Genomic DNA, 22,346 nt, shown 5'->3' with positions numbered 1-22,346 from the left:
AGTTAAGGTAATGAAACCAAAAGACTTTCAATTAGAAGTTTAAAAAGCGGTGGAAGCTGCCAAACATAGCATTATTAAGGCAGTTACTAAAATAGTGGATGAAAAAATAACTAATTTAGCAGATGCCGTTGAAGCCATGGCAGAGACTGTGAATAGTGCATGGGAAATGGCGCAGCTAAATGAGAAGAAAATTAACTTGTTGCAAAAACAGTCCAGACAGTTGAAAAAGCAAAATAAATACTTTAAAGATAAACTGATGGACTTGGAAAATCGGGCCAGAAGGTCAAATTTGCGGTTGAAAAATATTCCAGAAACGGAGGACATGGATAATGTGATTGAATGGATGGCTAAAATGCTCCCGGACTTAGGAATTTCAAGGGAAGTTTTTGATCGTATTCATTGAGTTGGGAAGCATACTGCTGAGTGGAGGTGGCCAAGAGATGTGGTAATGTGCTTTGGTAAATATATATTAAAGGAGCAGGTGCTTAAAGGCATGAAGGCCTTGGATAGGCATGATAAGTTACTGTATAATGATAAAAAAGTGTTGGTTTTTGAAGATTTATCACAGGAAACAATTAACAGGAAGAAAAAGTTAAGAGTGTTTACCAAAGTGCTGCAAGATAAAGGAATGAAATACAGCTGGAGAATGGCACCCTTTGCTCTGAAAATGGTGCATGAAGGAGTAGAGTTGTTTGCAGAAGATCAGAAGCAGATGGAGGAGCTATTTAAACGTGTGGGACTGCAGCTGCCTAAGGATTACAAGCAATTCCCTGACTTGGAGACAGAAGGGGAAAATAGTTTGGAAGAGGAATTGGGGAACACCCAGAAACAGAAGAAGAAGAAAAAGAAGGATGAAAAAAAGACTTGGGACTTCAGGGAAAGGACTAAGACTAAAAAATGATTAATGATTAAGGAAAGATGGACTAAGGAAGAAGGAAAGAAGATAAAAGGACCGGAATAGCTCAACATGAACAGGTTTTTTTTGTTTTGTTGTTGTTGCTCTTTTTGAGCTTACAGTGTGGGAGAGTTGTCTTTTTCTCCCCCCCCCCCCCAATATGGATGTCAGTGGTAGCTGGATGTCTGATGTGTTTGGTGGTATGAATGGGAAGAAGAGGGGTATATGGTGGCTGATTGGGATGATGTTGGTATGTTTGGATGGTGTGATTGGGGTGTGGTTGGATGATTGGGATCTAAGGGGTGAATGGGTGGATTATGAATGGAGTAAGAAGGTGTGTGAATGCATATTGGGAAGAATTCTTTATACAAGAGATATGCCACGAGCATTGGCATATTGCATTTCTCTTGGATGGGTAGAATCGGTAATGGATTGTAGGAGGTGGGTAGATAAGCAACATCAGGTGGGGTTGGTTAAGGGTTGTTGGGGTTTAGAATTCCAGGCTGGTAGAGAGCAGAAGAGATATGGGGATGAGCTATGGTTAGGTATAATATGACAAAAAATGTTAATGTTATATGTACAACTCTTAATGTTAGAGGGCTAGGAAATCCAGTGAAACGGGCAAGAGTTGGGAGATATATTCAAGAATTAAAAGCAGATGTGGTGTTTTTGCAGGAGGTATATAATGGGGGGGGAAAGAGAGATGAATTTTCCTGGATTTGGGAAAGGTAAGAAATTTATTGCTCCAGGCTCCTCGAAGAGCAGAGGGGTGGGAATAGTATTTAATTCCAAAATAGATTTTGTTGAAGATAAAGTAATGAGAGATAAGGATGGAAGGTTTATTTTTATACAGGGTCATTTGGAGGGAGAGCCGGTGGCTTTAGCTTCTCTGTACCTCCCTAATGTGCATCAGTTGAATGTATTGTACAAATATTTGCAGAAATTTGAAAAATTTTCGCCCTATACTAAAATAATAGGGGGGGGGATTTTAATATTAACTTGCAAGGGAAAGGCAATGTTAAAAAAAGAAAGGCAGAGAAATTTAAAAGAGTGTGCGGGAAATTTGGTCTGCTAGAATTATGGATGGAAATGTTTCCTAATGATGATGTGTATTCTTTTTACTCTGCCGTTCATGGAACTTATTCAAGATTGAATGGAATCTTAGTCTCTCAAGAAATGAGGAATTGGGTAAAAGATATGGAGATTGGAATGATTAAGATTACTGATCATGCCCCTGTTTCAGCCTTTTTGCAAATAGGTCATTGTAACAGATCTTATCATTGGAAGTTTAACCCATGGTTAGTGGCCGATGAAGTAAGTAAGTGTAATATAAAAAATGCAATGGAAAGATATTTTGAGGAGAATAGGAAATCAGATACTTCATTAACAATAATATGGGAAGCAATGAAAGCCACTATTAGAGGGGTGTGTATACAGAATTTGGTGAGATTGAAGAAAGGTAAAGATAGGAAGATTAAAGATGTGGAAGAAGAAGAGTATTGGAGGAGAAATTTAGGAAATCTAAGAAGAAGAAGGATAAAGAACAAGTAGTTAGGAAAAGGGAAGAATTGAATCTATTGGATGTTAATAGGACTACGTTAAAATTATGGTATAATAGACAGAAGTATTATGAGTTCGAAGGGAAAGGAGGAAGAATTTTAGCAAATAAAATTAAGAATTTTCAGGTAAGGAAAAATATTAAGGCAATCAGGAATGATACAGGGTTTTTGGAAACTGAACCTAAAATGATACTGGAGAATTTTATAGAATTTTATAATAAATTGTATGATGATGATGATGATATTGGATTTATATCCCGCCCTCCACTCCGAAGAGTCTCAGAGCGGCTCACAATCTCCTTTACCTTCCTCCCCCACAACAGACACCCTGTGAGGTGGGTGGGGCTGGAGAGGGCTCTCACAGCAGCTGCCCTTTCAAGGACAACCTCTGCCAGAGCTTTGGCTGACCCAAGGCCATGCTAGCAGGTGCAAGTGGAGGAGTGGGGAATCAAACCCGCTTCTCCCAGATTGAAAATGATGATATAGAAAAAGTCTGTGAGGGGTTGGAATTTTTAGAATTAAGGGAAGATAGTAAGAAAGAATTAGATAAGAATATAACGGAAGAAGAAGTTAAAATGGCTATAGATTCTATGAATATGCAATCTGCACCTGGACTGGACGGTTTTAATGCGGTATTTTATAAGCATTTTAAGGATATATTGGTGCCTCATGTGACTGAATTGTTCCAAGGAATTTTGGATGGATCTCCTACACCGCCTACATGGTTGGAGTCGAGATTGGTGTTAATTCCGAAACCTGGGAAAGATCAGACTCTAAGGGATTCATATAGGCCAATTTCTATCACCAATATGGATTATCAAATATTTGCCAAGGTTATGGCAATGAGACTTTAAAAATGTATAACACAATTGATTGGGAAAGATCAATTTGGGTTTATGCCTCAAAAGTATTTAGTAGAGGCAGTTAGGAAGGTGATGGGTATGGTTTATTTAGCTAAAAATCAGGATTTGACGCTTACGCTTTTGGCGTTGGATATTTATAAGGCCTTTGATTCTGTGGATTGGACGTACATGAAGATTATATTTCAAAAGTATAGGTTTGGGGAGAAATTTCAAAATGTGATTGAGGCAATATATTCTAAATCCAAGGCGTTGATAGGAGTTGGTGGATCAGTAGAAGGATATGTTCAGGTAATGAGTGGTACGAAGCAGGGATGCCCTTTGTCCCCTATGTTATTTATTTTAGCATTGGAACCGTTAGTGAATAAATTAAAAAAGGACAAAAAGAATTATAGGCTTTGAAGTTCCAGGTAAAGGGAAAATAGATGGGAATCTCTTAACAATGTATGCAGATGACATGATGGTGACAATTAAGGATGTGGAGCCTGCAGTGGCACCCTTAAAAAAGATATTACAGGAATTTGAGGAAGTGTCAGGGTTAAAAGTGAATTTTTCAAAATCTTCGATGATGTGTGTTAATGTAAAACCAGGGTTACAATTAGCAGTTTCAAAAATCTTGGGTATTCCCATAGCAAATAAAATGGTGAAATATCTAGGGGTAAATATTCCTAGGAATATTTAAAAAATATTTGAGTATAATTATAAAAGAATCTGGAGTGGAATTCAAGTTAAAATGAGAGACTGGAGGAAGAGGAAAGAATCAATTAGTACTAGGAATGCTATGGTTAAAATGTTTCTAGTTCCCAGGTTGACTTATTTATTTTATGCATTGCCTTGGCATATATCAGAACATGTACTGAAGAGGTGGCAAGGAGATATAGATAGATTTGTTTTTGCTTCAAAGAAACCAAGGACAGCTAGTAGGTATAGATATTATGGTATTAAAGATGGGGGATTCCCAATATAATTTACTATTATGATGCATATCAATTAAGGCACTTAATGACTTGGTTGGAGGGAGAGTTAGGAGAAGAGCTGAATGGGATAGAAAAGGAAAATTTAGAGGTAGTAGGAGGAAAGGAAAGTTTATTTGATAGAACGAAAAGGAAGAAGAAGATAGGTGATAAATTATCAACCTTTATGGGGCCCAGTAGGGTATGGGAGAAGTGGAAAAAAGAACTCGCTCCGGAGATATCATCTATTACTAAAATGTGGTATTATGATAAATTTGCTCCATTAAGAGGATCGCTGTCAAAGGAAGTAGGAGATAAACTGAAGAGGATTACGATTCGAGAATTGAAAGAGGTTTGGGGTACTGATGGGGTGAAGAAAGAGGAGTATAATATTTTGAATAATATTAATTGGTTCTTCCTCCTTCAACAATGAGGAGATTTGAAGGAGGAAGAAATTAAAAATATTGGTAAAAGAATTAATACTCCCTTTGAAAAATTGGTGAAAGAGTATGGAGAAGATAAATCAAAAATAGTTTCAAAATTGTATAAGATTTTATTAGGTAAAGGGAAATCCCCGAGAGAATTTTTGAAGGAATATTGGGAAACAGATATTGAAGATAAAATTTTAGATGAAGATTGGGAGAGGATTTTTAGATTACCCCCCTTTGTTACAACATCTAGGTTAATGCAGGAGCAGGGATTGAAGATGATACAGAAATGGTATTATACACCCATTAAGATGTATTATATTTCTAAATCAGGGAGTAAAAATTGTTGGAAGAAATGTGGAGAAATTGGAACTTTCAGTCACATGTGGTGGGATTGTCCCTTAGTGAAAAAATTCTGGGTTCAGGTTGGCATAGAGATGACAAAGATTATGGGAAGGAAAATAAGTATATCTAAAGCAATGGCAATTATTAATTTGGATGGTGTGGGATTAGGATCAAAAGAGGATAGTAAATGGATTAATTTGATGTTAGTAGCAGCAAGACAAGTGATAGCAAGGAATTGGAAAGAACCTGAGGAACTGACAATTAATCACTGGAGGGATAAAATGAATAATATAATAATATTGGAGTATTTAACGATGAAGATACGAAGAATGAATGGATTAAAGGTTAGGGAACAAGAGGAGGGCTGGTTTAGAAAGATGGTGAGGTATCTGGAAAAGTTTAAACAATTTAAGACGATTGGTTGGTTAATAAGGAAATGAATGGATAAGAAGGTTAAATAGAGGGAAGGAGTTGTATTTGGATGAAATGTTTATAATTATAAATATATGAAATATTATAATGTATCTATGGTCTGGGACTCTCACAGAGGTGTAGTGGTGTTGGGATATATAACAATAAAATTTTAAAAATAAAAAAAAAATAAACAGATCGAGCTGAAGCGTAATTGAATGAAGATGACTGCCTGCCAAGTTTGAACTTTGTAAATATAAAGACTTTAGCAGAATTGGGAAAAAGAGGGAGATGTTTTGACTGTCTGCGGTCTGTGGCGGGTGACGCAGATTTCTCTTTGCTGATGTCCTACACTCCTACAAGTTTTAAAAGTTGCTGGAATTTATAAATAGACTGAACTAAGGCATAATTGAATGAAGATACAGCCTGCCAAAACTGAACTTTGCTAATTTAATAGCTTCAAAAGAAATCAGAGAAAAGAGAAAGATGTTTTGAATATTTGTGGCTTGTGGCTGGTGACGAAGGCTATTTCTAAACATTCCCACAAGTTTCAAAGGCTGCGATACTAGACACGAGAATGGAGCAATTTGAACCAGGAAGTAAAAGTGACTGACCAATCAAACAAAGTCTATAAGGATTACAAAAGCTGTGACATCTGAACTAGGAAGGAATTAAGACCAAGAAAGACTTCTCTAGGAACTGTGTTTAACCATAGAGAAAGAACGATTGCCATTTTAAAAGGCAGAAAAACTGTCAAATTTGTTAAAAATCAATATCTTAGCCTAGGAAGCTAGGAGAAAAACGAAATTAGTCTTGTTTGAAACAGCATGTTCTAAGCGTGTTGGTGTTGAATTTTAATTGGAAAACCTTTTAAGTTTTGGTGACTTTTTTATGTTAGAAGGGAGGGTAACCCGTGCAAGGTCCCACTCATTTGACAAAATGCAATCCCAATTTGATGCTCTGGAATCGAGAATGTTAAAAGCAATGGACAAAATGCAATTGGCAATGAAAAAAGAATTTAAAAAGGAAGTTGGAGATCTTAGAAAAGACATTGAGGGCTTTAAAGATGAGGTCAAAGATAGAGTTAAAGAGGTAGAGGGAAAAGTGGATACACATGATTCTATTCTGTTAAAACTCCAAGAAAAGGTTACAATACATGATTGCAAGTTGATGGAAACACAAGTTCGTTTGAGAGGAATACCTGAAAGGGAGGAGGCGGATTTAATGGACTATATGGTGAATATTATTACTGAATACTTAGAAGAAGATCCTGAAAAATTTAAAAGTATGTTGGATGGTGCTTATAGAGTCAACAGCATATGCAAAGGACAAAGGCCTGCCAAGAGACACTGTCATAAGACTAAGCTCTAAAGATATGGCAGGAAAAATCTTAAACAAAGGTTTTCAAAAAGCTTGGATTATAGAAGGGAGCAAAGTCAAAATAATGAAAGAGTTACCAAGACAAGTGATCAATGACAGGAAGAAATACAAGAAGTTAACAGACAAGTTGCGTGCAGAGGGCACAAGATATAGATGGATATTACCTGAAGGTCTTGGCTTTGAACAACATGGAAGAAGGATTACAATAAAGAGTGAACAAGAGATGCATAGCTTTTTTGAAGAGAATAAAGAGTGCATTATAATGGAGTACAAGTTACTATCTTGGAATATAAATGGACTTAATTCACCACAAAAAAGAAGAACATTTCATTGGATTAAAAAACAAAAATGTAACATAATTTGTCTACAGGAAGTTCATATACAACAAAAAGATTGTAAATTTTTGTGGAATAGAAATTTGGGGTTGGAATTTTTCTCACTAGCAGAACAAAAGAAAAGAGGGGTAGTCTTTTATATTAAAGAACAACTAGAACCTAAACTAATATTTAAAGATAAAGAAGGAAGATATATTGCAGTAGAAGTGACAATTGAGGCGAAAAAAACGTTACTAGGATTATATGCGCCCATACTCTTGGTGCTGTTGAGAGACCAAAGGGGAGAGCGCGAAATTAGAAGTGTTGATCTCCGATCGCAAATCTGAGGAATCTTCTGTGATAGTAGTTGATGGTGATGTGAAAATAGGCGTCTTGCAGATCGATAGATGCCATCCAGGCCTGCTCTGCGATCAGTGGTAGGATAGACTGAAGGGTGACCATGCGGAATTTTTTGTGGCAGATGTGAAGATTGAGCTTCCGGAGATCTAATATGGGGCGCAATCCCCCGTCTCTTTTTGGCACCAGAAAGTAGCGGGAGTAAAACCCCGTATGATGGTACTGTGGTGGAACTGGTTCTATAGCTCCCTTGTCCAGCAAGGTCGCAATTTCCAATTGCAGAGGTGCGGATGCTGGGGTAGTTAAGAACCTGTGATGTTTTGGGGTTGAGTTGAACTCTATAGAGTAGCCCCTGTGGATGATCGCCAAGACCCATGAGTCTGATGTTATGGACTCCCACATGGGGTAAAACGGTTGTAGTCTGATGTCTGGATAGTGCTCTGGACGTCCGCGGGGGGTAAGGGAGTCAAAGAGACTGCTTTGTAGTTGGTGTGGTCTTCTTAGAAGTTTGAGGACGTGCTCTCTTTTGGAAAGGTTGTTTGGGCTGGGAGGGCTTGCGTCTCCAGGGTTCGGCCTGTCGTGGAGATCTAGCAGGTTTGTAGTAGTTCGGCCTCCAGTTCCTCTGTCGTGTAGATTGAGATTGTGGCTGGGTAACCCCCCAATCTCTTAGCCCTCTTTCTGCTGTCGTCAACATTAGTTAGAATGTCGTCTGTAGTGGCATTGAAGAGGCCCAGCCCGTCAAAGGGTAAGTCTTCTATCTTAAACTTTATGATTGGCTGCAGTGATAAAGACCTAAGCTATGCATGTTGGCGCAAGGCTATTGTGGATGCAAGGGTTCTGGAGGAGCATTGGGCTGCGTGGCGTGCTATATTAATTTGTTGCTTACTGACTCTCGCGAGCTCTTGAAGGGCATGAGAGTCTTGTTTTTGTGTTGCTTCAGGCAGAGAGGGAACCAGGGTGTTTAGATATGTGGTTAGGTTAAAGGCGTACGCAGAGAAGTACGCCATGTAGTTGTGAATTTTCGTAGTGGCGGTGGTAAGAGAGTAGATTTTTCTCCCAATCATATCGAATTTTTTGCCTTCCCTCTCCGGAGGCACAGGGTGTCTTGTCTGTTTAGATTTAGATGAGGAGTGCACTATCATGGAGTTCGGTGCAGGGTGGTTGAAGAGAAATTTGGACTCAGGGGCATGAACCTTGTAGAGTGATTTGACCCGTTTCGAAGTCGGTGGCACTGATGCTGGTTTGTCCCAAGCCTCTTTCAGGGTTTCGAGGTGGACTGGAAGCATCGGGAAGGAGGAGCCTGCAGGCAAGTCAGCATGTACGAGGTCATAGACTACATCTGAGCCTCTAGGTGCATCAGTGGTTAATTTAACATTGAGGGAGTTCGCCATGTTGGATAAGAGATCCAAGTAGGATTTTGGTCCCTCTGATGGAGATAGGTCAGTTTGTTTTGTGATGTCAGATGCTGGTGAATGGAGACCGGAGGTTGAGGAATGGGAGGAGTCAGAGTGCTCTGCATTGGATTCTTCGTGGGTGTCTAAATCCAGAGGTTTGGAGTCAGTTCTGGTAGCGAGGGCTGTGTCCATGGTTTGGTGGGACCGATTGAGGTTGATCTAGCTGGAGAACACAGTCTAGGCTTCGTGGCATAGTGAGCAGGGGCCTCTCGGTACCGAGGGCGATCTTCATAGTATGAATGTTCCCGGCGTGGAGGGGTCTCACAGTATCGAGGATGGTCTTCTCTGTGTGTGCGGTCTCGGTATTGAGGTGACTCATGGCGTCGTGAGTCGTCACGGTAGCTAGATTCGTCATGGGTATGTCGATAAGAACCCGTGGATGGGGATCTTCGGTGTCTTCGGTACCCATGAGGGGATGGTGACATGGACCTTGATGGAGTATAGTAGTAGTAGCATTCCCTGTGACTTCTTCGGGACCTCTTTGCTCGGGTACGGATGGGCAGTTCTTTCAGAGTCGACGGCTCTCTTTCAAGGCAGTGCGCTGATATTGTGTGTGGAGGTAATGAGACCTCTCAGAAGGAGTGCGCATCCAGGACATTGAGGCGCTGGCTTCTGGTCGAGTCCGGAGACTTGGTGTTCAGTATCTGCGCAGGCAAAGATTCATGGATCGAAGGCGACCGAGAGTGGATGTGAATGATCTCGAGAGGTGTAATGGCGGGCGTCGAGGTTGATTTCGAGGCCGGTGTTGTCGGAACCGAGGCACCAGAGCTGGCCGCCGGGTGCGGAGTGGAGAGCCTTGCTGAAGAAGTTGGGTCGGGTGGCTTATGGCTTGTCTTGGTTTTCTTAGGAGTTTTCGGGTTCGTAGAGTCCTTAGAAGCTGATTCCGAGCGGTGATGCTTCCTGGAATCGTCCGACTTCTTGGAGTGTTTTCCGGACTTAGGCTTACTGGGAACCAAGGCCACGGAAGCTGCCGGTGGCGCCATTCCCTTTGAAGCTAGGGATGGTGGCGAAGTCTGAGGAGCCGAGGCGTGGGACATAGCCGGGCGCAGAGATGACTCAAGCAGATGGCTTCTGAGTCTTGCAGCATGATTTTTTCGGGCTTGTTTGCCGAAATGGCTACAGTGCACACAGGTATCAATACGGCGTGTTTCGCCGAGGCAAAAAGAGGCATAAAGAGTCGCCGTCTGTTGATGGGATTTAAGCAGCGCAGCAGACACACCGTTTGAAGGTGATTTTGTCCTTCCCTTCCATCCGCCTGGGGGGGGGGAGGTGGGGAGCGGGACAGGAAAAAGTGGGACTGCACAGAGACCACGAAGAAGATCCTTGACTTTAGTTTTTAGATCAGGCTGGAGAGATGCTGCTCGAAGCCAGACATGATGTCGACGCACAATAGATGTCACGAAGACCCTGGATGTACAGGAAACTGTGTTTTAGAGAGTTGATTTGTTGGGCTACAGAGGTAAGTTCTTGGACTATAGCAGTAGCTTGAGGTTGAACAGTGTCTGGCAAATTTGACAGGATGTGTGTTAGGCGACTTGCCAAGTTGAAGCTCTAAGCTGAGAAGTAGGCTAAGTAGGTATGCAGTTTGCTCAGGGTAGTCATCGATGAATAAATCTTCCGCCCAAAACCCTCAAGTTTGCAATCCTCTTGATCTGGCGGTGCAGGGTGGCATGACGGCTTCGACTTTGTAGACGAGTGGATAATCATTGAGTTGGGCGCTGGGTGCGAAAAGAGAAATTTTGCATCATTAGGTTGAATGTGATACAGTGCATCAAGGCATCTAGGCGTTGGTGGGATGGTAGCTGGGTTGTTCCAGGCTTCTTTAAGCGTGGCCAAGTGGACTGGTAACATTGGCAACAGAGCGGCGAGAGGTAACTCCGCTTGCACCAGTTCGTAAACTACATCAGGGACTTCAGGTTTCAGGATCGGAATGTGGAACGCTTCAGACATCCTGGTTAGCATTTCAATTTAAGGTTTAGCACCCTCTGAGGGTGAAAGTGGGATGGGTGGAGGGATATCCTGAGGTTGGTCCAGGGCCAAGGGGTCACCCGCCTCAGAGGAAGCTGATGAAAATGTGTCCAAAGGGTTCACTGGGTCCTTTGGCAAGACATCAGCCTGAGGTAGAAGGTCATCTGGCATACAGATTGGATCCTGGTCTGGCATACGATCAGGTAATTGCAAAGGAGCTCCTGCAGCAGCAGACAGCTTTGAGTTGTAAGGTGTCAGTGTAGGCAGAGCAGACTGAAGAGAAACAGCTTCACAAATTAATTGCAGCTTTTCCTGGTGTTCTGGATCAGAACAAAGGAAGTGGGGCTTCTCCGGAACCTTGGGTTGATTAGGTTTCCTAGGGCAATGACGGTAGTACCAACATTCGTATGTCCGTGGAGAGGGCGTTCTGGACGGTGTGGGTGTTGGAGAGATCTGACGGTGTCGGGAAGACCTGGACACGGAATGGGATCTAGTATGGCAACAATAGGTACGAGATGTTCTGGAAATTTATCATGATCTTCTGTGACCAGACCTAGGAGATCTCGAAGTCAAGCATCGGTGCCTTGAAGCCGTGTGTTGATGGCTAGATATCAAAAGCTGACATCTAGAGGAAGAGTGTTGATGTCTAGAAGCACTGGAGTTTGAGCGTCTGTGCTAGGAGCACCTAGATGCCCAAGATGTAGGTTGTCGACTCCTGTAAACTCTCGAAGTCGAACAGCGATGTCAACTCTTAGAAACTCTCGAAGTCAAGTCTCGATGTCTAAAGCAGGAGCACTGTGGTGGCGGGAGCACCAGCGAGAAGATTGATGGAGCCATGACGTAGACTGTGCGCCGCCTTGTTGAGCCGCTGTAGTGGTGAGCTGTGCTAGAATTTGAGGGGAGATGTTGGGCACTTGAAACCAGGCTGCATGGTCTGGCATGCAGGGTTGCGGCATCGTAAGAGCGAAGTCTAAGACCTTGTGAATAGTTGCTGCAGCAGATAGTAAGGCATCAGTGTCAGAAGCATCATTATCAGGAATTAAAATAACCGCCGACGTCGACACATCAGTAGGCACTGGTGGCGTCAGAGGGGCTCGGGTATATGTCAATTCCATCGGTTTCTGCAAATTGGTCACAGTTTGCAGTGGTTTCTCAGGGGCTGAACTAGTGGTGTTTGCAGTTTGTAGAGGTTCTTTAGAAGTCGAGGATTTTGAAGCCGGGGCTTGATCCTTTGACTTCTTGTCGGACTTGTGCTTTTTTGTGGGAAGCTGCCAACAAAGCCGAATCTCCCCACTCTGGGGGGGGGGGGGGAAGGCGGCTGTTTTGAAGTGTTGGAGGGAATTAAAGACTCTTCCAAAAGATGGCTATGAAGCCTCGCGGCCCTATTTTTCTACGTCTGCTTCCCAAAACCACGACAGTGGATGCAACTGTTGACTTTATGACCTCCTCCCAAGCACAAAAGGCAGTAGGAGTGCCCATCCGTTGAAGGAAGTTTTGCCTGGCACTTTAAGCACCTTTTTAAAAAGGTGGTTGTCCCTTTCTTGTCTGCCAGGGTGAGGGAAGGGGGGGGCAAGAAAATGAAACACGAGGGTCCTTTTTTTGTTTTGTTTTAGGAGATGATGAAAACGATGAAGATGAAGAAAGAATCAAGTGATGGGATGAAGGAACGACGAAAGCCGAAGAGGAAAAATGCTGCGGTAAGGAGCTAAAGCAACAAGGTCCAGCAGGGGGTGTGTGTGTGGAAAAGAAACTGAGTGGGAGACGGAGCTCCTCCCCTGCTCTAGGCATGAGCACTGCGTGTCTGCTCCCCAGAGCAGAGAAGCCCACGAAAAACACTACGCTGCTATTGGGAGTTCTCCGAGATCGGCTTCGAGCAAAGGGCCCGAACCCATGTGTGGGTCTGCACAGGGACCATGAAGAAGATCCAAAATTTTTCAACACAGCAAGAGATAGTATGAACACACACTGAGCTTGAAAGACATTGAAATGGTATGCAGATATACTAGAAATCCCTTCCATCTCTGCAAGGCATCTTCAGCATGTGCCAGCAAGAGTTACTTACTTGTTATTCATACTATGCTGATTGCTACCAATTCTGCAAGTTCAAATGCACTCAAATTGAAGCTCAGTTTGAATCATCAATTTAAGCATGTGGGTGCTCAGTCCGAGAGAAAATGGTCACTATGAACAGGTAAACTCGATTTTGGAGCACATTCTTTTCAAAGACTGCAGTCTGTTCAATATGACAATATGAGTTATATTATGCTTTCCTTTCAGGATAAAACATCAAAATGTCCCCAAAATGCGTGAAAGACACATCCATCACATAGTTATTCAAAGTATCTTGAAAAATTAGAACAGATCCATGAGGCATGAAGACCCTGGGTTTGGGTCTGAAAATTCTTGGTACAGGAATCTATTCAGAATGCCAGACAAAATGGGTTACTGTGTTTTCATGTGATTCTGTTGTCAGAGTACTACAAACTGGGCACACAATGAATCTGAATCATTTGCAACATTGATTGACTGACTGCAAATCTGCAATTAATATTTAGATAAGAATAATATTTAACATTATATTTAAAGTGAAGTAAGTAAGAAGCTTCAAACATGTTTGTTGAGCACTTAATGCAGAGGCAGATATCAAAGCATTTAAAAATTAAATGAGCATTTTGGGATATTTGCATAAATTATTGAAAAGCTCCTTTTGTAAAACAGAACAAAACAAATTCAGCCAAGGATTAAACAATGTTCTCTTCTTGTTATACATTTAAATCATTTGCAGATGTATCTACATATTTACTGTTGGGTTTTACTTGGATGGAATAATCACATAGACAAAACAGGACAAAGTAATTTGTGACGTGGAGCATACTGGAGCATCTAAACAATTCTGAACTGCCACATAGTATACATGAAAATTATTGCTTTTAAAAACAATGCTGCCCTCTTGTGCTAAATGCTAACCTAATTCTTTTAACAAAGTCCCATCTATTCTTCCATTAGAAAAAATTCTTCCTATCCATTTTCTCCACACCATGCATAATTTTATAAACCTCTGTACTAGTTTCCCCTCTATTTTCTTTAAACTAAAAATCCTTTAACACTTTGGCCTTTCCTCAGAAGAACATTAATCTCCTTCATGACAGTGAGTGTCTTTCTCTGCACCTTTTCCATCTCTATCATTTTATTTGAAACAGTGCAACCAAAATTATACATATAACTCCCTCTCATGGAGTGAGGGGTTTTGCTCTGAAAGAAGGAATTATGCTTTTGCAGAAAACTTTGAAACAGGGCAACTAAAATTATATACATAATTTTTGCTCTGGAGGAAGGAATTGTGCTTTTGCAGAAAATTTCCTCTGCAGAAAAACTTTCGCAAGAACACACCTAAGGTTTAGGGGTTGAACACTGGTTCTCCAGTGGTCCCAGGAGTGGGCCAGTCCTCACTCTTGGGATCATAGCTCATCCTCTTCGAAGGCAGGGCTGAAACAAACTTGACCCGGAGGGGAGGTGCTTGAGCCTTGGAAACCAGTTTGTTTAGCCCTGCCATCGAAGCAGGACGTGCTGATAAAGCCCTTTGGGCTCCTTGCCTGGAGAATATATATTAAAAAGGCAACAAACATTTGTTGAGCGCCATTGCACTATTCCTCAGGGTGGGGAAATTTTCCCCTGCACTTTTTGGATGGCATGGGAGGAACCTCAGTCGGGAGGCACATGTACGCCACCCTTCCCAGCCCTGCGGACGTGCAGGGAGGCTGCGGAAGAACGCCACTCTCTCGCCTTACTTGAAAAGACACCCCGGTGAACCTGGGGGCCTGGAGAGCAGGAGCAGAGCATGAGAGGCAGGGAGAGGACTCGTGGCTACCGCATAGCCCTCCCAGACTGCCAGAGTCGGGACGCCCGGCGCGATTGCAGGGAAAGCCGCGAAACAGCTGATCTGTGGTAAGAATCGCTCTGGGAAGGAAGGCTCCAGGGTGGTGCAGGGAGAGAAGAGGTCTGTTGGGCCCAACCCTCATCCCAACACACCCCGTGCCTGAGGCTTTTTTTCTCCCCGAGGCCACTGAACACTAGATTGCCACAGCCGCGGCATCAGTCAGCTGACCCCCCCCCCCCTTATTAGTGGCCAGAGGAAATGGCCACACCACATAAATTTATGTGAGATGGGGGAAGAGGAAGCAGAGAGTAAAGGCCCGCTAGAGGACTGGTGGGGGGGGCTGAGTGGTTTTTGGCGGGAACAGAAGCCATTTTGGGTGTGCTTTTTTTACTTTCAGTGTTATACATTCTAAGATGGCTGCCTCCACTGGGTTCCCCAAGGGATCAGTCCTGGAGGAGGGCACATGCGATCTGGAGCTGGCCGACTCACCAGCCCAGGAAGAAAGGGTAGAAAGCCATCCTATCAATCTGTCTGGAGATGAGGTGAAGAATAATCTCTTCTCCTGGATCCAACTGTTAGTGAGAAAGGAGGTCCAGGCAGCATCCACAGCCACCACCCCAGTCCTCCCAGTCAAGAGAATAGCCAAGCTGAAGCACAGGGAACCAGAAAGGGAGGAAGGAAGTTTTCCCCCCAGACTTCCTAAGCACAGCAGAACAGACCAAAGCCCCTCCCTCTCGGATCAGGAGGAGGAGGAATCTGACATCTCGGACGCTTCCATACCAAAGGATACAGGGGAACTCTCTGAGGAAGAGGAAGTGGTAGCCTCCACTCATTCCAAACTTTTTCCCCCAGATGTCTATTCACGATTGGTCCCTAAGGTGATTAGATCCCTACAGATTCAATACACTCCCAAGTGCAAGGAGGAGGAAGATGCAGAGTTTCCGGTGGGAATGGAAGACATCATTCCAAAATCAGGCTTCAAACCTCTGCAGGTTTCCTTTACCAGCCAGCTTTTATTCCATTATCAGGTCTGAATGGGAACACCCGGCAAAGCCAAAAGCTACGTCTTCTAACTTTGCCAAATTCTATTCCTTCATCCCAGAAGCCACCAAACGACTAAAGCTGCCGGTGGTGGATGACCTGGTCAACAGTCTGGCTTCCAACTCCATCCTTCCAATGGACGCAGATGGGATGCCGAAGGACCCCACAGACAAATGCATTGAAAAGGCTCTCCGACAGGACTTTGAAGCATCTGCCAATACCCTGAAGGTATCAGCCATCACGTCCCTATTCTGCAGAGCATCATACATCTGACTATCAGACCTGGCCAAGAGGGACGACCTCCCTAAGGATGTCAAGGACTCACTGAAGAAGATCACATTGGCCTTTGCAGCAGACTCCATCCTGGAAGTGGTTCAGCTATCAGCTAGGGCCATGGCCTCTAGCGTCACAGCATGATGAAACACATGGCTATGCGATTGGGATGCGGACCCTTCCGCCAGATCCAAGGTGGCAGCAGTTCCGTTTAAAGGGGGGGGGGTGTCACTTTTTGGCGAAGATCTGGACAGATGCCTCATCAAAGACAGGAACAAGAACAAAGTTCTGCCTTCTAAGAGACGGGACAACAGGGCGAAGCGGAAGTTTCAGCCCTTTCGGGACAATAGGAGGGACTCCAGGCAATCTTCCTTTTCAGCCCTATAGAACCAAGTGGCAACCAAAATCCAGAGACGGTAGAACCTCCTTTACAGAGAAACAGAGCCAGGTTGCTAAAGGGTCAAAGAAGCCCACCTCAGCCTGACTGGGATGGGCCCCAGGTCACGGGGGGGATAGGAGGCCGACTGCAGAGATTCTTCCACGTCTGGCACCAAACAATAACAGACAGGTGGATGCTGGACACGGTGACCAATGGCTACTCTCTGGAATTTCACTCTTTTCCCCGGGACCGTTTCCTGGAAGTGCACAGATCCCAATCTCCCGAGAAGCATCAGACGTTGCTGTCAGCCATCGCTCATCCGGTATTGATAGAGGCCATAGAGCCAGTTCCTACGGCAGAGATGTTTCAAGGAGCCTACTTGGTCTTTTTCGTGATACCCAAGAAGAACGAGATGTTCGGGCGATACTGGACTTGAAGTGGGTGAACAAGTGAATTGTCACAAAGAAATTCATGATGGAGACCTTGAAGTCTATCCTGGTGGCTATTCAATAGGGGGACTTCATGGGCTCCATAGACTTCTCGGAGGCCTACCTTCACATTCCTATTGTAAAGAAACACCACAGGTTCCTTCGATTCTCTTACGATGGGCATCATTACAAATACAGGGCCTTGCCTTTGGTCTCAAGTCTTCCCCCAGTGTGTTCACCAAAGTCCTGGTCACCCTAGTGGCAACTCTCCGGCTGCAGGGGATGTTTCTCTTTCCGTACCTGGATGACAGCCTGGTTAAGGCCTCGTCAGAGGAGAAGACAAGGAAAGACCTAGACCAGACCACGAGGACCCTCAGATCTCACGGGTTTGTGATAAATATTCAGAAGAGTTATCTGCAACTTTCTCAGTTCCTGACAAATCTAGGGGTCCAGATCGACTCCAGCAGGAACAAGGTCTTCCAGACTCTGGAAAGACGGACAAAAATTCCACAGCTTATGTCCGAGGTCAAACAGAGAAAGAGAGCAAAGCTTATGAGCCTGGCAAAATTGCTGGGCATGCTGGTGTTGTGTCAGGATGAAGTCCAGTGGGCACACTTGCACACAAGACCCCTACAAAAATTTCTTCTACCTTTTCAAAAGTAAGCGTCAGGAGCCCAATGCTACTCTCGATTCCAAACGACCTGCTAAACGCTCTCGAGTGGTGGCAGGTTCCCAACCGCTTTTTCCTGGGGCAGTGTAGACGCCAGCCTTTTTGGTTGGGGAGCTCACATGACAGGAGCAGTGGCATAGGGTCAGTGGAACACTCAGGAAGCCAGGGAAAGCATAAATCTCCTGGAGTTGAGGGCTATAAGATTAAGCCCTACTCAACATGATGAAGCACATGGACGGTACACACATTTTTGTGCAGACAGACAGCAAAAGCCTACGTAAACCGGCAAGGGGGCACAAGGTATAGAAAGCTTCAGGCTGAGGCAGAGACACTATTCTGATGGGCAGAAGTCCATCTCTTATCCATCAAAGCCACCCACGTGGCAGGAAAAGACAATGTGGTCGCAGACTGGTTGAGTTGTCAGCCGTTGGACCAAGCGGAATGGACTCTCCATCGTGAGACTTTTTGGAAGATCTGCCAAAGATTTGGGATCCCGAAAGTGAATTTGTTTGCATTGAACGACAATCACCAGGTGGCCCAGTACTTCTCCAGGACCAGAAGCAGAGGAGCTATGGCAATCGACACTCTAAATGTGGACTGGCCACAGACTCTTCTGTATGCCTTTCCTCCATTCCAGATCATCCCATGATTCTTGCAGAGAATCCAGGAACAGAAGGCAGAAGCGATAGTAATGGCTCCCTTTTGGCCCAGGAGAGCCTGGTTCCAGGAAATCCAAAGACTTGCTGTAGAGACTCCCTGGCGGCTTCCACTAAGACCAGACCTGCTCTCACAGGGCAGCTTGAATCATCCACAGCCAGAGTTTCTCCATCTCACTATTTGGAGATTGAGCGGCAACAGCTGATTAGTATAGGCTATTAGACACCGGTAGTAGACACCATGCTGATGTCTAGGAAGCCTTCAACTAATAGGGTCTATAATGTCACCTGGCAGGTGTTCCATGCCTGGTGCGTGGAAAGGGGGGAGGATCCCCTGCAGTCTCCCATTTCAGTTATCCTCGTCTTCCTACAGGTTGGGCTAGAGAAAGGCCTTAGTACTAGTACGCTGCGTAGACAGGTGGCAGCCATCGCAGTGGTTAGAGGGTCTAAGAAGGGTAGGTCTCTGTCAACGCACCCACACATTAGGCGTTTCCTGAAAGGCGTGGTCCTGGTTAATTCGCCTCAGGTGCATAGGTTCCCTTCTTGGAACTTAAACAAGGTGTTAAATGCCCTTTGAGCCCACGGCGTCATGCAGTCTTAAATTGCTCACCTTTATTCTGAAAGTGAATTCTAGGTTTCATAGGTCGGAGGACATTGTTCTTCCATCCTTCTGTCCCAATTAGATTCATGAGAAGGAGAAACTTTGGCACTGTCTGGACGTACGTGGGGCCCTTAGTTTCTACCTAGATAGAACCAAAGAGATTCGCCAGTCTGATGCCTTGTTTGTATCGTTCCGGGTGTCAGATAGAGGACATAAGATTTCATCCTCCACTATTAGTAGGTGGATCAGCGGCTGTATTAGCGAGGCCTACAAGGCCAAGGGTTTGGATTCCCCACAGGGGGTTACAGCCCCTTAGAGAGGTGGCTACCTCGGCAGCCTATAGGGCTTTTCCTTCATTGGAGATAGTTTGCAAGGCGGCCACTTGGAAGTCGGTCCACTCCTTTACCAAGCATTATAGGATTGATAAGACGGCCTTGGCTGAGGCTGCATTCGGCAGGAAAGTCCTCCAGCATGTGGTCTAGGGGTGCAGCTGAGGGGCCCACCCTGGGACAAGGATTTTTTACGTCCTAAGAATTAGGTCTAGCCCACTCCTGGGACCACTGGAGAACGGAAGATTCTTTTCACTTACCGTGAAGTCTTCCTTCTCTTTGGTCCCGGAGTGGTCCAGTCCTACCCACCCAGTTGTCAGAGGGTCTCAGCTTTGGCCCAGGGTCTCGGTGTTGGAGGTCTCTCTCTTGCCACCTACTCAGTAGGGAGAGTTCCCCGATCGAGTTCATTGGGGAGAGACCCTAGAGTGGTGACCGATGGGAGGGAGATTGTTCCCTAATTTTTTCTTTCTCCTGTTTATGTTGGAGTTGTATTTAGGGAGGTGTGATGGCTTGCAGAAGAACTGGTTTCCAAGGCTCAAACACCTCCCCTCCGGGTCAAGTTTGTTTCAGCCCTGCCTTCGGAGAGGAGGAGCTATGATCCCAAGAGTGAGGACTGGACCACTCTGGGACCACAGAGAAGATTTCACGGTAAGTGAAAAGAATCTTCTGTTCTTTGCACAGTGTGCTTGTGCTTCCACTAAGGTGAACCAGTGACTTTGAAGAACTGTTACAGTCTGCAAGACGACTCATCATTTAGCAGGACAGGGTGATGAGATCCAACAAAATATTTCAGTTGTGGCCGTAGTTTATAAAAAGCATAATATTTGCCATTTTATTTTTAATCTCCCAATAATTTAGGAGCCAGTTTGCTGTACTAGAGCCAGCTTGGTGTAGTAAAGTGTGTGGACTCTGATCTGGGAGAACTGGGTTTGATTCCCCACTCCTCCACATGCACCTGCTGAGTGATATTGAGTCAGTCACAGTTCTTGAAAAAGCTGTTCTCTCCTCAAGAGCAGTTCTCAAAAGAGCTCTCTCAGCCCCACCTACCACCTCACAGGATGTTTGTTGTGGGGAGGGGAGAGGAAATTGTAAGCCACTCTGAGACTCCAAAAGAAGGGCGGGATATATATCCAATCTCTTTTTCCTCTTCTAATTCTTAGCACAGAGTTTGCCTTTCCATATCCACACTATAACTTATGAACCAGCCAGCATGCCCAATAAATTATTTTAAAATGTGTGCTTTGTATTTTTCTAATTCCACATTTTAGAAAAATCATTCTGCTTTGCAGTTACCTTGACTCAACATGAGACTGTAATTTATCACTCGCTGCAGGTGATATCTTGCATTTCCCATCTCATTCAGATGTTCAGCTATACTTCTGTTAACTTCCTGTTTTATCTGCTTATCTCTGTTCATACTGTACTGTACTTTTCCTACCTAACAACTGTTGAAAATCTGTCACATCGACGCTGAATGAACCCATTACTCTTTGGACTGGATCTTGTTTTTAACTGACCTATTCTTTTAATACCCTGCCCCCTTCCTGTTGCATATAAATCAAGGCTAATATATTTACATTCCTGTGTAACTGATACAGTGAGTTCTGACTCACAAAGGCTTATACTGGAATAAATGTTAGTTTTTAAGTGCTATTGGACTTCTATTTTATTTTGCTGTTACCAACTTAGCATGGCTCTCCATCATGTTTCTATATAGCATCCTCCTCCAGAGCTTATTTGTACCTTTCCTAGTCTGCAGGCTGTGTGTGTCAAGAGCTAAGGTATACATAAACAAGGATGATTAAACCAGACAAACTAGGAAACTTTTAAAAGCTTTTATCTTTTAAATAGTAAAGCAATCCTGACTGTAGTCAGTGTTGTAGGTTAGGAAGTGGGGAAGGGTTACTTTTGTAAAGGATGCTGGTTCGCTTATCCACTTCCAGTTCTGTAGAACTAGTTATAAAAAATAAAGGTTCCAAGCTATTTTTGACAAGGATTACATTTAATAAGAGTTCACTGGTGTGTAAATGTTTCAGACATGCTAAAAGGTTTTTAACATGTCTGCTTCTAAAAAATAGAGGATCCTAAACTGGTTATTTTATGACTATGATACAGTTCAGGTGGTAAAATTATTACCATAAATATGTATTGAATTCAGCAAGTAATTTTTGTAACAAATTCAATTTTAAAGACATTGTGGTCACTATGTAGCAGCCTGCCTGCCACATCTGGATGAAGGAACCAGGTTCACTTTCAAACATGAAAGGTTGCTCTTGAAGATGAGCCCATATTAACATGCTATTCAATGGGGGAGATGCAGGAGCAGATGAAAGCCCCCCTTACTTTTCACAGAATCATAGTTGAAGGGGACCATATAGTGCAACCCCTGCTCAATGCTTGCCGCTTTTTGTAACCCATATGTAGTACTCTGCACTTAACCTTGTTGAATTGCTTTTTATTCACATCCTCCCAGTTTTCCAGTGTTCAGATCTCACGGAATTCTATCTCTATTTTCTGAGGTGTTCACTACTCCTTCCAGTTTGGTATCATCTGAGAGCCAGTTTGGTTTAGTGGTTAAGTGCGTGAACTCTTATCTGGGAGAACCGGGTTTGATTCCCCACTCCTCCACTTGCATCTGCTCGAATGGCCTTGGGTCAGCCATAGCTTTTGTAGGAGTTGTCTTTGAAAGGGCAGCTGCTGTAAGAGCTCTCTTAGCCCCACCTACCTCACAGGGTGTCTGTTGTGGGGGGGGAAGTAAAGGAGATTGTGGCCACTCTGAGACTTTGAGATTCAGAGTATAGGGCGGGATATACATCCAATATCATCATCTGCCATTAAAATATAATTATTTTATCAACTGTGTCCAGTATCTTTGTTGAAGCTATCTGACTAGGGTGGGATGAATGGGGGACAGACTTCTGGGTAGCAGTGTTTATGAACAAGAGCTTGGGGTATGGGTGGACTGTAAGCTAAATATGACCAGTCAGAGTGATGCAATGGCAAAAAAGGGTAATGCAGTCTTGGGATGTATCAACACAACATCCAAATCACAAGACGTCATAGTCCTGCTGTACACTGCATTGGTCAGGCTGCACTTGAAGTACTGTGTGCATAGTAACCCCTGGCAATCAGCAGCATTTCCTTATACAGTATCATTTTAGGATTCTC

This window comes from Heteronotia binoei, chromosome 3, assembly GCF_032191835.1.
Source record: "Heteronotia binoei isolate CCM8104 ecotype False Entrance Well chromosome 3, APGP_CSIRO_Hbin_v1, whole genome shotgun sequence".
Taxonomy (NCBI): Eukaryota; Metazoa; Chordata; class Lepidosauria; order Squamata; family Gekkonidae; genus Heteronotia; species Heteronotia binoei.
This window is presented reverse-complemented; position numbering follows the sequence as displayed.